The 14,305-nt window shown below is 37.5% G+C and overlaps 1 protein-coding gene across 11 annotated transcripts in view; it reads right to left on the bottom strand.

Moving 5' to 3' along the window:
* ADGRL2 (adhesion G protein-coupled receptor L2) overlaps nucleotides 1–14,305 on the bottom strand; it is a 128,718-nt gene that overhangs the window by 50,243 nt on the left and 64,170 nt on the right. The window lies entirely within an intron of this gene.

Genomic DNA, 14,305 nt, shown 5'->3' with positions numbered 1-14,305 from the left:
AATTAATTTAAAATTACATTTAATTTGCAAGTTCATACTAAAGTACTATACGCAGTGCTAACTCTCTTCACACTCGGGCAGTCCAATCCATAAGACAACGAAGTTAATTAACACTAGATCAGTCAAAGTCCATAAATAAGGCTTCAAGACAGTACTTCAGTTCACGCTTTATACTTTTAAATTTGGAGATCGATGTTATCTCAAGTGTCACTCGTTCCCACTGATAGCTATAGCTGTCCCAGATATATACGGCTCTGATACTACTGTTCAATAAAATCAAAGCAAAATGCAAACATGATACAAAATGAAAAAATGTGTAATTATGAATAATATACAATAACACAAGTGAGCAATTCCTTCCATCTTTAGAGATATACATGCTGCTGAATGGTTTTACATCTCAGAGAGATTTTTGTTGTGATTCAAGGAAATTATTTTGGTTGGAAGAGTTTTTGTAGACAAAGGACATTAGCATTTCCATTTTAATTATTTTAGGAGCAATTGGTGGACTCTAAGCTTCCTCTGTTAGGTTACAGGAAGAGGTAAGGAATGACCGTCTGAGGAAATAAGAAAAACAGTTAAAAAGAAGAACTGCAAGAAAATTAATTAAAATGTATTTTAGAGGAGACTAAATACTGAAACATGTATCTGATTTACTTAACAATGGAAGCCAATGCATTTCGATACAAAGAACTTTATTACAATGCCTCTAACCATGAGGGTCTACTGAACTTAATGTTTTTTGAGTTGTTCTTTTAGTAGTAGTAGTAGTAGTAATAATAGTAATAGTAGTAACAATCAAGAGATTTTAGACTATTATTCATTTTTCCAGGGGAAAAAAAAAAAAAGTATTAGCTTGGAAGTTAGAAGTGGAAAAACAATCACCTAACCCTGAAGAGGTGGTCAAAATGTAATACAGAAAAAATATTCAGAAGGAAGTAGAATTAAAAAAAGAGGTCAGCGAGTTTGGTGACTAAAAGAAAAAAGAGCTTGGCTGATCTTCTCTGAGGTTAGTTTTGTTTGTCAGCAAACTGAATAACAGAAGTCTGAACTTAAGTAATAGCCTACCCTTTGACTCCAGCTGTACATCAACTTCTCTATTGCCCTACTACTTCCCACACTCCCTGAATACCACATCCCAAGCTAAAATAATCTATCCTGTATCAACGGCTTTCCACAGCTGTATGTTGCCAACAGGTATAAGAATAATTCATGCTACCTCATAAAAGGTAGAGCAAGCACATTTGAAGAACTCTGATATAAATCACTTTCCTTTTTATATACTAATCAAACTAGCACAGAGCTGGTCAGGACACACTGTGCCTCTTGCTGAGCAAACTTGGCAACAACAGGTCTGACTTTATCAGTTAATTCCTCTTTTCGTTTTCCTTTTTTCTTTTTTTTAAGCTACTTCTTTCTAGCCTCATAAGACTCATACTTGCAGAACTAATTGGAAATAGCCAGGGATTTCTGTATATACGCACAATCCACGGATACAGATAGACGGTGAGGAATTCACCTGTCACCTCTGTGCTGCTTGTGGCCGTGACTTTCCGGATGGCACAGGCAGGTTCCTGTACAGCTGTCGCACAGGTAACGCTGCACCACTCCCAACAGCACTATTAGTCGGTGCAACAGCTTGTGCAGTATATTAGGGAGTCCAGCATGAAGTATGATGCATCCAATGGCTTTCAGACCCATGCTGAAGTGATGAAACGTGCACCCAACTTGCAGAGAAAATCACTGTACTGAATCGGTAATACCGAAAACATACAATACAGCCTCTTTTTTGTACTCACACGAAGGTCAAAGTGCTGCTCTTGCGTGTGTTGTGTAGGAGGAGGCTGTAGAAGCAGGAGAAGGCAATATGGCTCAAACCCTCAAAGGTATCTCTGTTCTAAGCCCCGTACAGGTTTTTTTTATGCCCCACATCTCAGGCCAGACTAACCAGCATGAGAAAACCTCAGATGTAAGATTTTGTAATTAATTTCTTTAAATTTCTTTCCGTTTCTTTAGTGAAAACCTTATGCTGAAGCCAAAATAATTCCTACAAAAAGACTTTGTGTAGTGCATCATTCAGTATAATGGTTTCCACAGCTTTGAGCTGTATGAAAATTTCATTTTACACTTGAATGAGCGGCAATTAAGAGAGAAATATTGATTTGTTACAAAATAAAATGGATACATATTGGGAGAAATTGCTTGAGAATGAAACTGATGAAGGTCATATTTAGCTGGGGGAAAAAAGGTTTTACTAGCAGTATTTGTAAATCTTACGAAAAAGATGGACTCTTGTCTCCCTATGAAAAGTTGTTTTCTTCTCTTTCATTTTCCCCCAGTGAAAGACTCATAATGTTGCCATCAGTCAGGAAACTGAGAAGAACTTCACGCTAGCTTGTATCAAAAAGATGTGTAATAATAATTCAGAAGAAAATGCAGTATTTCTTCTTTGTACAGTAAGTGCCAGTATCAACTTCAGGCATTGAGTGGCATTTACAGGAAGTTGCTGACCACCTAAAAACTTTTGACTACTTCTTTATGCAAGACTTCAGCTGCTGTGCATATGGTCACCTTTTGCTCACCTTTGGCTAAAACGAAGGAGACCCCAGTTCCAAACCAATGAGCTATGCCTACTGCTGCAGTACGCAGCAGTGCTACAAAGCACACCACCGCCACCGCTCCGAGAAGTGCAATTACTTGGATAACGGAATGAAAAGAAGTATTTGTGCTTTAAGTCATAGCTTTTTACATTCACATCACCGATTTTGCCACATTGCTGGTTGCATTTTATAAAACATGAGTAATTTTCGTATAAGGTTCTGATTTTCATGCACCTCTAAGATTTCAAATTAAAGACACTTGATTAAGATATTCACATGTAAAAAAATGGAAATGTCAGGTAACTATTTGTTATGTAGTTTGTGGTCAAATTTCCATTCCAGCGAAACCTTCACAAAAACCCGACAGCAACTACAGCAGCTGTCAATCCCAATTCACGGCTTACGGAGAAGAGATGAAGAGTAAGTGGACTTTGCAGAGGTAGTTCTGAGACAAGCAATTCAGGGAATTTACACTACTGTGATTTGTTCTCTGGAGAAATGAAAGTCTTCTGTCTGCTGCGTTTTTTTCCCCCTGTAAAACCAGGGATACTAACTTCTCTATTAGTTATTGGCCTACAGTGCTGCTGCTGCTGCTGCCTGCAAAGACTCATTTTACAAACTGATAAAGGTTTCAGTTGAGCTTCTTTAAGACATGAAACACTGAATTCCATCTGGTATTTTGGACAAAAGATACTCCACTCTCTATAAAATAGCACTAAACAGCAGATTATCCTACATGGCTACAGACTGTCAAAGCTACCGCATCACAGCCATAGCAGAGCTTCAGCATTTTGAGAAACCTTTACACTTAGAAACACTATGCCCAATGAAGAGCCCATTATTACAGCCTCCAACTCAATCCTGTGGCCCGTTTTCATTCCTTTTTGGAATGGGCAAGCTCTTTCTGAGTACGGCCACTTCATGGGATTCTCCAAAACAACACTATAGAGGAAATAAAGTTCCTGGTGATTTGCAAAATTGGCCTAGACACCATCAGGGGGAGGGGGAAAAAAAAAATCCAAACCCCCAAAACCTTAACTGGCAAATAACTTGAAGTCACTCATTTATTTTAACCAACATTATTTTTTCTACACAATATACCATTAGTTTGATCCATCTGTTCAAACTCGTTTAGAATTATTCCAACTAAAGGCACGACACAAACCAGCTTTAATTTCTTCAAATTTAAGAAGTCAAATCACAAATACTTTAGTGTTTCAGTGTCTGTGATCTAGTGTTTAAGTTTTCTTTAGGTTTTAAGTACCATTTAAGCATTCTGTAATCTAGTTAACTGCACACTTCCCTAGCATATGTTAAAATACGCAAATTCTCAGGTTTTTATGTACAATCTTAAAATTCACATGATCTCACACCGAGAAACATCTTCACGCTTAAGACATTCACAATATTCACACAGATTTATGATACAATGGCTTTGTCATTTACAAGGAAATAAGGCAGATCTGCAAAGAACTCTATACAAACTCAATAACAGTTGATTTAGGAAAGGTAAGATATGAATTACATTTGAAAGCCCAGTTAGGAAGAGACTAACTGTAGCACTGAAGGAATGATACCTCAGGTGCCTGTGCTAGCAGCAGCAAGAGTTTTGCAAGGGGAAATGGAGGAAGTGTCACTATTCTCATGAATGCAAGGAGCAATAGTGTACTCTAACACTCGTTTCTTCAGTATTTCAGTATGAATGAAGAAAGGTTACATTTTCATAATGCGGATGCATCGCTTAGAGTAATCCAAAAATCAAACGGAGTGTTTAATTAACAGTTACAGTACAATGTCTGAACTCCTTTCACCTCAGGAAGAAGACTGAGCAAATGAGGAACGGCCCTTTCACATTTCAGATGAATACAGAAAAAAAGGAAAGTAAAGCAGCTCCGGCAGGGCTGTTAGCAAGTATCTTCTGCTCACGATGTAGCCGTGTCCCTGCTGCATCCACTCCCTTCTGTGCTCAGCTTTAAGGACAGCTGTACTTTCCGTGATAATTTGTTTGCATTTCAACTCTAATCTTGACTTGTACAATTCCCAACAAATTGCTTTTGGTCTTTTTTTATTATCTTGTGCTCATTATTGCACTTTTCCACGTGCAACGTATGGAGATGAGATTCCATGTGCAATCTATTGTGTGAGGTGTTTTAATCAATAATCTTGTTCTGGTGATTAAACAGGGGCTTCTGTTTTGGCAAGATAACATTAGTTTCTCCTGTCATGCTCCAACAGCTATTGGGAATCTTCAGCAGATCATTAGATATGCTACAATAAAGCTTTGGTACGTTCTCTTTTCTTTCTTAAATTACTTCTTCACTGTCCTATCACTCCCCGTCACCGCTGGCACTGCATTATTATTACAGCTCCCCTGAAACTTGCGCTAGAGCTATGTCTCCAGGCCATAGGATGCCATTTTCAATTGAAGCTTCCGCTTGAAAATATAAATTAAGAAAATTTCATTATCTCCTGCCAAGGGCCATTATTCACCACTGTTCTAAGGAAGATTAAAAATGCAAAATCTATGGACTTGAACAAATATTCCAGCATTAAAATGAAAAACACAGTGTGTCATGACTGGACCAGAAAGTGAAGTACTGGAGTCTGAGAAGGAGATTCTGGAAGGATGTTAGCATTACATGGATCAACAGATTGACTGAGGGAAGAGGTCATCTTTATAGGTAAATCTCATCAGTCACATAAAGATACACACAGTTGCTTTTGAAGTGGTTTGCAAAGTGAAGGTACGTAGGAGATGATGTCCACATTACAATTTGTCCTCGAGATGCTTTTGTTTTGCATAAATAACTTTGACAAAGATAGTAACATAAAAGAAACATCAATGTTATTTTGAAAAGGATATGAGTTCACGTCTAGCCAGAATGGACGATCAAAATAATTTTGGGTACTCCTAATGCTGCATTTCTGTGAATGCAGTGTTTCATTAAGTAAGGTAAATCTGGCAAACACAGAAAACAGTCATGTGTGCTTCACTTTAAAAAGAAAAAAAAAAAAGATACCGTATAAAGCCATGTTTAATAAACACAATTAATTTTTAATAAAATTGTCAATACATTAAAAAATCTACCTTGGTATGTTTTGAAACTTTTAAGTCAGATCTGACAATATTTCTCTTTCAGCATATTGATTAAATACTTAAAAGCTAGCATGATGACATGTTCCTGCATATTGCCTGCAGCAACCTGCTTAAACACCACTTGAAGCACGTAAACTCTGAGTTGTAGCACCACATACTCCATATGGTCGTCTTGTTCCTTATTCACCCTGGGTTAGCTGCAGTCTGAGTAAAAAGAGATGGAATGTGGGACGACTACACTTCGTCTATTGACTTTTAACAACAGCATATTTTAAACTGAAAAATTCCTGAACCTCTTTACCCAGAGTAAACGGCTGTCTTTACATATGTATTCCTAATGGTCTACAACTGCCATGTGAGATGTGCTTCTGCTTTTGTATGCATATTCACTAGACCTCCGCTCCCGGTATTAAACTCGAAGTTACATATGTATGAAGATGTCAGATATCACTTAAATGCTATGTTTTATTAATTTGGTCTTAGAAAGTATGTACAAAACTTACATATAAAATAGCCAGAGAACAGAGATTTTCCGGTAGGCGCGTATAGATACATACGTATGCACACGCGCACACCCCCCAGTAGATAAAATTATCTAAAGGAATGTATTGAAAATCTGAGTTTCAGATTCACCTCACAAGACATACATTATTACATGCTGAAACCTAGTGAGTTAGCAAATTTGCCCTAAGCAAAGCCTGAAAAAAAGACCTGCTAAAAACCCCCAGTCTTGCTGTAAAGCGCTGATGTGAAGCAGCGTTGGCCGGTCCTCACGGCAATACCCACAGCGCAGCAGGACAAGCCCACCCGGGCAGGAGGAGCGAGCGCACGCATCCCTGCAGAGCCACGCTCCCTGCACGACAGACATGCAATCCCGCAACTGGCTTTTAAAAAACCCGGGATGCCACACTGGCAATTTTGCTCACTCATGTATACGATTTTCTAAAAGTTATTTTCAAGTTAGAATCCCTAAAGCTACTATGTGGGAACGAGCATGCAAAAAAAAAAAAAAAAAAAAAGCACCTATTTTACCTAGCTCCCAGGGAAAACAGATTTCATGTGCTGTGGTAGTAGTTTTCAAAATGTCACAAAAAAATGGGAGGTACATGAGCACGTAGGAAAGCAGAATTTGGCCATAAGAATTGTGTCTAAATATTGGAGATTGTCCTGTGACCGCTAAAGCAGTAAGGCAGGCTAGAAATTGGTTTGAAAATTCACAAGCCAGCCTTGGGATTTTCTACGCACTTGGCAACGTGACCACTACAGCAGTAAACCTGGTGACTTTGGATGAAAAATATTTGGGAGGAAAAAACCTGAGAAAATTGTTTCTACTTTCTTTTTAAATATAATACTGATGATTTGTTGAATCTTCCTAATTACTGAGTAAACATAAGGAAGCTAAACACTGTATAATTAATATTGTAGAAGAAAGTGCACCGTAGCATTGTTTCCATTTGCCCAATAAATACGCAATAATATTTAACTGTGTTTACTTTATACAATGTAATCTTGTGGGAGTCTAAGGGTACGCATTAAGGATGAAAACTCCAAATAGACAATAAAACACAACAGAAAATACGCAAGTCCCACAGGCCTTTTCTTAGGATTACCCAGTTTGATTCACTATCAGTGAATGTGTATCAGACTTGTACGGCAAAGTAATTTAACAGAGTATTTCTTGCTTTCAACCTCTTCTTACAATCTTAATACCTTTAGTTATGACCCATTTGCCTTTTAGTATTCATGTTCTCTAAATTCAAAGCAGTCACTGTTAAAAAGATGAATCTTCTCGCTCACGTCTAAGCTACCAGAGATATTTTTTTCTTGTTACAATTCATTCTTGTTCCAGTACTTTGTTTATTGGTGTAAACGTTATTGATACGGGGTTATTATTAACCTGAAACTCAAGCAGCACATAAAATAGGGAGGGGGGAAAAAAAGAAAAAGGAAAAGGAAACGTAGATTCCAGTGGAACACATAACTCCTGCCTTCTCTTGGTAACCTTTTAAGTGCTTTTATGATCCCATCTTTCTATCCCCACTACTTTCTACCACATATGTGAGAGGCTCACTAGAACTACCAGAGCCTGTGAGGAGCTGACTGCAAGGACAGGACAGGACAACTAGACAGACAGGTGTCAGAAGATGCAATGAGGTGTGCAAAGTCAACGGAGCAATCTCCTGGTGAGGTCTGCGTAGGTGCACGCCAAACCCGAACCTCGTCACAGTATGAAGCAGAAGAGACCTGCTTCTTAGAGAAAATGTTTCTAATGCAACCCCACCTGAGGAAGAAGAAATGGAAATAAAGTCATATTCATAATCTTGTCATATAATTTAGATGCGTATCTGCAAGCAAAATGCAGCATGGGATTACAGGCAGTGTGTGTCTTAGTACACCAACTAAGCCAAGCAGATCCGCACTGCTGAAAGGTAATCAGTTCAAAAGATCCAATTAAACGTTTCACCATTTAGACAAAATAAATAGCCTGCAGCTATGCTTATTTACTAATGAAAACTTTAGTACTGCAGCATCGTAACATCGGAGCGATTTACACAGATTATTCACACTGAGTGAGCGTGAGTGCAGCATCACGCCTTGTGGGTTGAGCAGGTTTCAGGAGAGAAGCATAGGGTTGGGTAATAATATCGGAGCTTTACAACGGGGCGTTTATTTCTGGGGCACAGTGCTAGCGCAGAGCGTATAGAAAATCCAAGTGAAAATCCTGAAGCGCAGCGTCTGATCCTTGGGCATAATGCTGCAACAGACTTGCAGGAGAAGAGATTCCTAGGTAGAGAGCACAGGGTAAGAGTAAAAACCCTTTAAAACTCCTTTTTGCAGCACTGTCAATCTTTTTTATCCATGGCTTGGCATGCAGCATATTCATAACGTAGTTAAAAGTTATGTAACTTAAGACAGCTTCTGAGTCATTATTAAATGAGTAACTTGAAAAATTACAATATTGAAACCTTGTAGCTTTACCCTTCACATTAATTTGCACAGATCTGAAATACGTTTTAAAAAAATCACCCACTTTGATTACTAAAATAAGGTACTTCAAATGACAGGTGTGATTTGTTACTGCAACTGCTGAAACGTAGAAGCCTTGGTATACTTTTAATGTTCACGCTTCGACTGGACCTCCAGGTCAGTTCAATGCAAATTCAGCTTGCCTCACTATGGGTCTCCTGAGTTTAACACAGCTCTTCCGTTTGCAGAAATGCATATTCAACAGAAATGTATCTCGGCTCTAGCAGGAAAGTAAGACTTAACTAATTTCCAGAGTTGGCCACCGAGGCAACGTGATTTCATAGGGTCCTTTGGTTTCCCTCTACAATGGACAGGGTGAGGGCAATTGCAAACAGGGGGTGTGGTGGGGGCAACCCTAACTGAACTTTGACACATGCATTCCCCTTGAATAATTAAAAATATTATAGCCTGTATCAATTAGGAGCAATTATTTATAAAAATGTTCACCTATTGCAGTTTGCATATAGAAAAACGATCGCGTTTTTAACAAGGGAAATGGGAAATCGCTATGGGATGCCCTACTTAGATTAAATTAGCAAGAAACTTGTTATCAGACCATATAAAAGATACACCATAATAAGACGTGACCTTGCAGAACCTTGGAGCCAATCTGTGATTTTTTTCCCCCTGTAACCCTTCCTAATTATCTGCAAAGTTACAGACCCTTTTGTGGCAGGTTATTTTTCTGTGAATGGTGAGGGGGTTTGGGCTTTTAAATATTTAATTAGTCTTCTGATATGAGAATTGTTGCACATGCCAACTGCTTCGATTTTCAAACTGTGTTCATCCTAATTATGTTCAGATTTAGATTGGTCATCCCAAACCTCTCACTCTTGTAATTATTTACTCCTTAAAGATCATTCAGCGGAGAAATATTTTTCACCCTTATGGCTCTTTCTTTCCACAAATGGCTTTTCTGGTCCGTTAATTACCCACTCAGAGGATTAGAGTTTGTAATAATGCAAGAGATCCTGCATGTAAGATGAGTTTTACAGGGTGAAAAAGAATAAATTGTTTTTTGTAAACTTGCCTCGGGGAATATCCCCTTTTTGGGTTATAATGTTCATCAACAGAGGCCATGTGCCCACTGCTGCGTATCTACCAATTCCACAGGGCTAGGGAGCGACTCATTTCCATGGCTCAACAGAACTTGAAGCAAAATGCTGAGCAAGAGGCCAAAACACAACTTGTTTATTTTATGAGATTTATAAAAGCGCAATCTCCTAGCAAGATGGTACGGTCCTTTTTCTCATCATTTTTAATGTGGATTTCATGGCTTTAAAGTTATATATATTCAACTGGTAACTAACAATAAAATTACAACTTTTCTTATTTCATCTGCTGATTTTTTCCAGAAGTGCTGTCCCTTGGTAGGTCTTTAATCAACTCTGTAACAGTGGTGTCATTTCCTATTAAAATGTGTCTGAGAGTCCTCACTACAAATACTTTCTTTTCTTCTGAGAGGAATGCCGCTCACAAAAGCACTGTTATTCATTACCCACAGTGATGTCTGGATCTAATTATCATCTGGAAAGCTTGCAGGGCTTTCAGGTGTAGGACTTCCCCTGCAAAAGTATCCTTCTGCTCTAGCTTGGAAAGCACAATCCCACTTTCTTCTTTGTGATCTGAAGTTAAGGGATTAAGTTACTGATTTGTGCTGTGCACTTTCTGATTCCTGGAACTTCCAGTTTTAAGCCAAACAAGGTTTAGGGGGCTGCTTTCGCTTGCTTGTTTTCACATCTGCAAAAATCCTGCACATTCTGCGGCTCGTTTTTATGCAAGTCAAGCAGACTCAACCTCTGTAAAAAAACACATCAGAAAATTCACTGGCTTGACTCTGTCAATGCACAGATAATCTTTAATTGTGTCAAAAATATTCATGATCTAATCCTTTTATCAAACTGTCTACTACTGAAGGAGTCTCATGTGCCTGCACAATTAAAAACCCCATGTTAGCCATACATAATACTGTATTACATTTGATGCAAATCCTTTTCTATTGAAATAAGCACTGGGCTGACAGCAGGAAGTGACTGATAAGAAAGCAACAAGGCATTGCTGATGGCATGCACGATAACTGAGCACTAACTCATATGTGTTCTGTCTACAGCACATTACCCAAAGTGCTCCTGTTTTAAATGCGACTCCAGGAGGTGTTTTTTGGCTGTATCTCTGTCACAAAGGCAGCAAAATTATCTAAGAAAGCTAAATATACCGAGTAAATGATGTTTTTCATACCTACCAGTGATGCTGGCACTAGAATAATATATTGAAGGCAGTATCAGTGCTACTACATCCTAGATGAGAAAACACCTACAGCTTCACAAGTGTAACAGTACAGTTGAGTTCAATGCTGTTAAGAAACTCAGTAAACAAGGAAAGGTTATGGGTTCAGAAGTGTCACATTATTGTTACGCTTACAACTCAGCCTAAATTAATGTATTAAATAGACAGAAGGAAAGGTACGCAAATCAGAGTTATGGTGAAACAACAATTTTACAGCGCTGGAAAAATGGCTGTATTAAACACATTTCAAAATTGCTCCTCCATCATATATCACAAGAAGCAAGATCTGAGAAGCAATGAACAGTAAGGTTAAAGATCACAGATTACTACTAAGAAAGGCACATAGATGCCTTTGCAAATACAATGACAAAATACGTGTCTTGCTAGACGAAATGTTATACAGCTTGGTGTCATTAAGAAGTAGTAAGACTTCTTCCTGTAAGGTGTTTGAAATATGTGACTTTGGTCAGGGCAGCTTGCTCAATGAAATGATTCTGCTACATAATGTCTTTTAGAAACATTACACGACCTGTTTTGCATGTGTACCTGTGTGTGTGCGCGCGCGCGCGCAAGCATGCTAGAAGAAATTGAAATTCAAAGGCTCTGATAGCTACCGTATCATCGTGAAAACCTGAAAGAAAATACAGCTTTCAATAGTAAATCTGTAGTAAAGATTCTGCACTGCAAGTGCAGGTTTGACATCGAAAAATTCTATGTGCTAAGAACCTCTCCTCCCCATTGATGTGTCTACAGCAGGCTAAAAATATACTGAATACTGAGTATTTGGTCTATGTAACGCTCTTAAGACTGCATTAACTTCATTGCAGTAACTTGTTTTATAGGCTCAGTTCATCATGACCTATAAAATGCTGGGCTGAAGTGCTTTAAATATCTGCTAACACCATGTGCAAGCCTGGGAGTACAAGGCACTGTGCTGTGAAGCGGCAAAGACAGCACACTTCTGAGAAAGTAGCACGCACTCTTATGTCACTGATATAAACAGGGTAAGCATGCTAAATAATGTATGAAACAGGCAGCCGATCTTTATATAAAACAGGAATTCTAGCTGAATTCTTTGTTTGATTTTATTTTACCGGTACGACACTAGTTTTTAAGATTGCTTCTTAAAAACCATAGAAGTTGACTATCATACTAAATTAAAGAACATGCACACAAAATCCTTTCATTCAGAGTTATTATAGGAAAGGAAAAAAAAAAAAAAACTAAAGACCTCTTTCATTTGTGGCCACAGCATTTTTGCTAATTATTGTTCTGTAATATGTAGAAAATAAAATGCAAAGCGGGGAATTACCTATGTCTGTCAGTAATGATGGCCCATTTATTAAGCAATTAGATTGCAATTTTATTATTAGAGAGAAAAAAAAAAGAAATGCTGTAAAATACTGTTATTGCTTGTATCTTTGATCCTTAAACTTTTCCATTTCAGCAACCTCATTAATGTCAAAATGCCATGAATATGGCCACCCCTTTCTAGACTGTATAGCTTGGGCACAGGCAGAATCTATGGGATTCAATAAAGAAGTTTTTTCTTGTTGAATTCAACTAAAAAGCTTAATTGAGCCACAAAGGTCAGAAGGTTCTTTTTATTATAAGTAGGAGATTATTCTGTGGCAGAAGGCAATTTCCAGAATATGAGATCTGCTCATTTCTATACTGCTCTGTAGCTACTTTTTAATTTTTAAACCCATGTTACTCTTCTATTCCTTTCCTCTGAATTAAACAGCTTCACTGTAATAATCTTCAAATTCTATTTCCTTTGTGTTACTAATGAAAACTTTCCACTTTCATCGCTACTGCTGACTTTATAACACTAAAAAGTACTCGTAATTTACTTACATAGATTTAATTCGTATTAATCTACCCTAATTTACGATCAGTACCCTGCTCTGCCCATCTTCATGTACCTTTTCCATGGCAGTTCTGTTTACTAAGTGATATTCAACGGATTTCCTATAATGCAATGAACCTTAACAGGCAGCTTTTAATTGCCTCGCATAGGAAACCACATCACTATTAATTCCACAGCAACAGTATAAAATAAAACTATTGCTTCTCAGACTCTAGAGCAATTAGACCTCTCGGCTATTTGGCTAACTCTGCTTCATGATACCCAGTGCAGTTAATTATATTTTTTGATGTTAATAGTCTCTGTCAGTTTCAAGCATAACTCCTCTTTGATGAATATTTAAATTATATTTGAATAAAAAAATAATCTTGGTTACATTTCATATTCAGCAGTCATCACAGCTTAATAAAGGTCTCCTCAGCAAGGGTTGAGATAAATGGCTATATGAACACATGTATAAAGTCCTAAATCAACTTATCAGATAATGTGGCTGTTTTGGCTAAGTATTATAGAGGATATATTGGGGTGGGAGGAATTAATAGGCTTCAATTATTACAGTATTATTCTATATGAACTAAATTTGGCACAGTAATATATAAGTAAATCACAATTTTTTAATAATAAAGTTCTGAGTGCAACTAAGCCAGGAACTTCTCTCAGTTACACTAGAAATTCAAAAACTATATAAAATTCATACAAATTTGTCCAAGAGAACACAACATTCAACTGAAAGATGTTGAAGGTTAAGCAATGTTGTCTCAGTTAAGTTCTCAAAAACATCAGTGAATTACCAAGAGAGGCAATTCCATACCCAAAACGTACAGTACCTGATTCACTGTAGGCTAAACAGTATGCACACCTAGCAGAGCCCACTTCAGAAACCAGGAAAAAAACACTAGAAAATCACAGGCTGAAGCTTGTATTTTATATGATGCTCAAATATACAACAAACAGCGTCTAATACTGAAAAATTTATATATACATATGCATAGTTATTTCTATTTATTTTCACCCATGAACAGCAAGGGAAGACTGATGATTATGTATATATCACCCTGCCAGATAAGATATATGCTCAGTTAAGAATTTGATGGAGTTTTTGCCAATAAGAAAGGAAAGAAAACAACTTAAATATAAGATATGAAAACACTAAATAAAATATCAAGCTACACCCTGGTAAAATAATGAATCCAATCTTTTCTGAAGTAAACTAAATCTAAATTTTAGATGTCATTAGTTGGTATCAATGATCCTTTTGTTGTTTCCTTTGTAGCTTGTCCAATGCCGTGATTACAGCAACGTGCGTGTGTGTGTTATGTGCTTGCTAACGTGTAATATAATTTCTTCTGCAGAAAATAATAATAGAACACACCGCAAAAAGATGATCAAGTACCACTGACAGCTATTTCACCTTACCTGACTGCTCAG

This window comes from Pelecanus crispus, chromosome 5, assembly GCF_030463565.1.
Source record: "Pelecanus crispus isolate bPelCri1 chromosome 5, bPelCri1.pri, whole genome shotgun sequence".
In the NCBI taxonomy this organism is placed as follows: Eukaryota; Metazoa; Chordata; class Aves; order Pelecaniformes; family Pelecanidae; genus Pelecanus; species Pelecanus crispus.
This window is presented reverse-complemented; position numbering and strand designations above follow the sequence as displayed.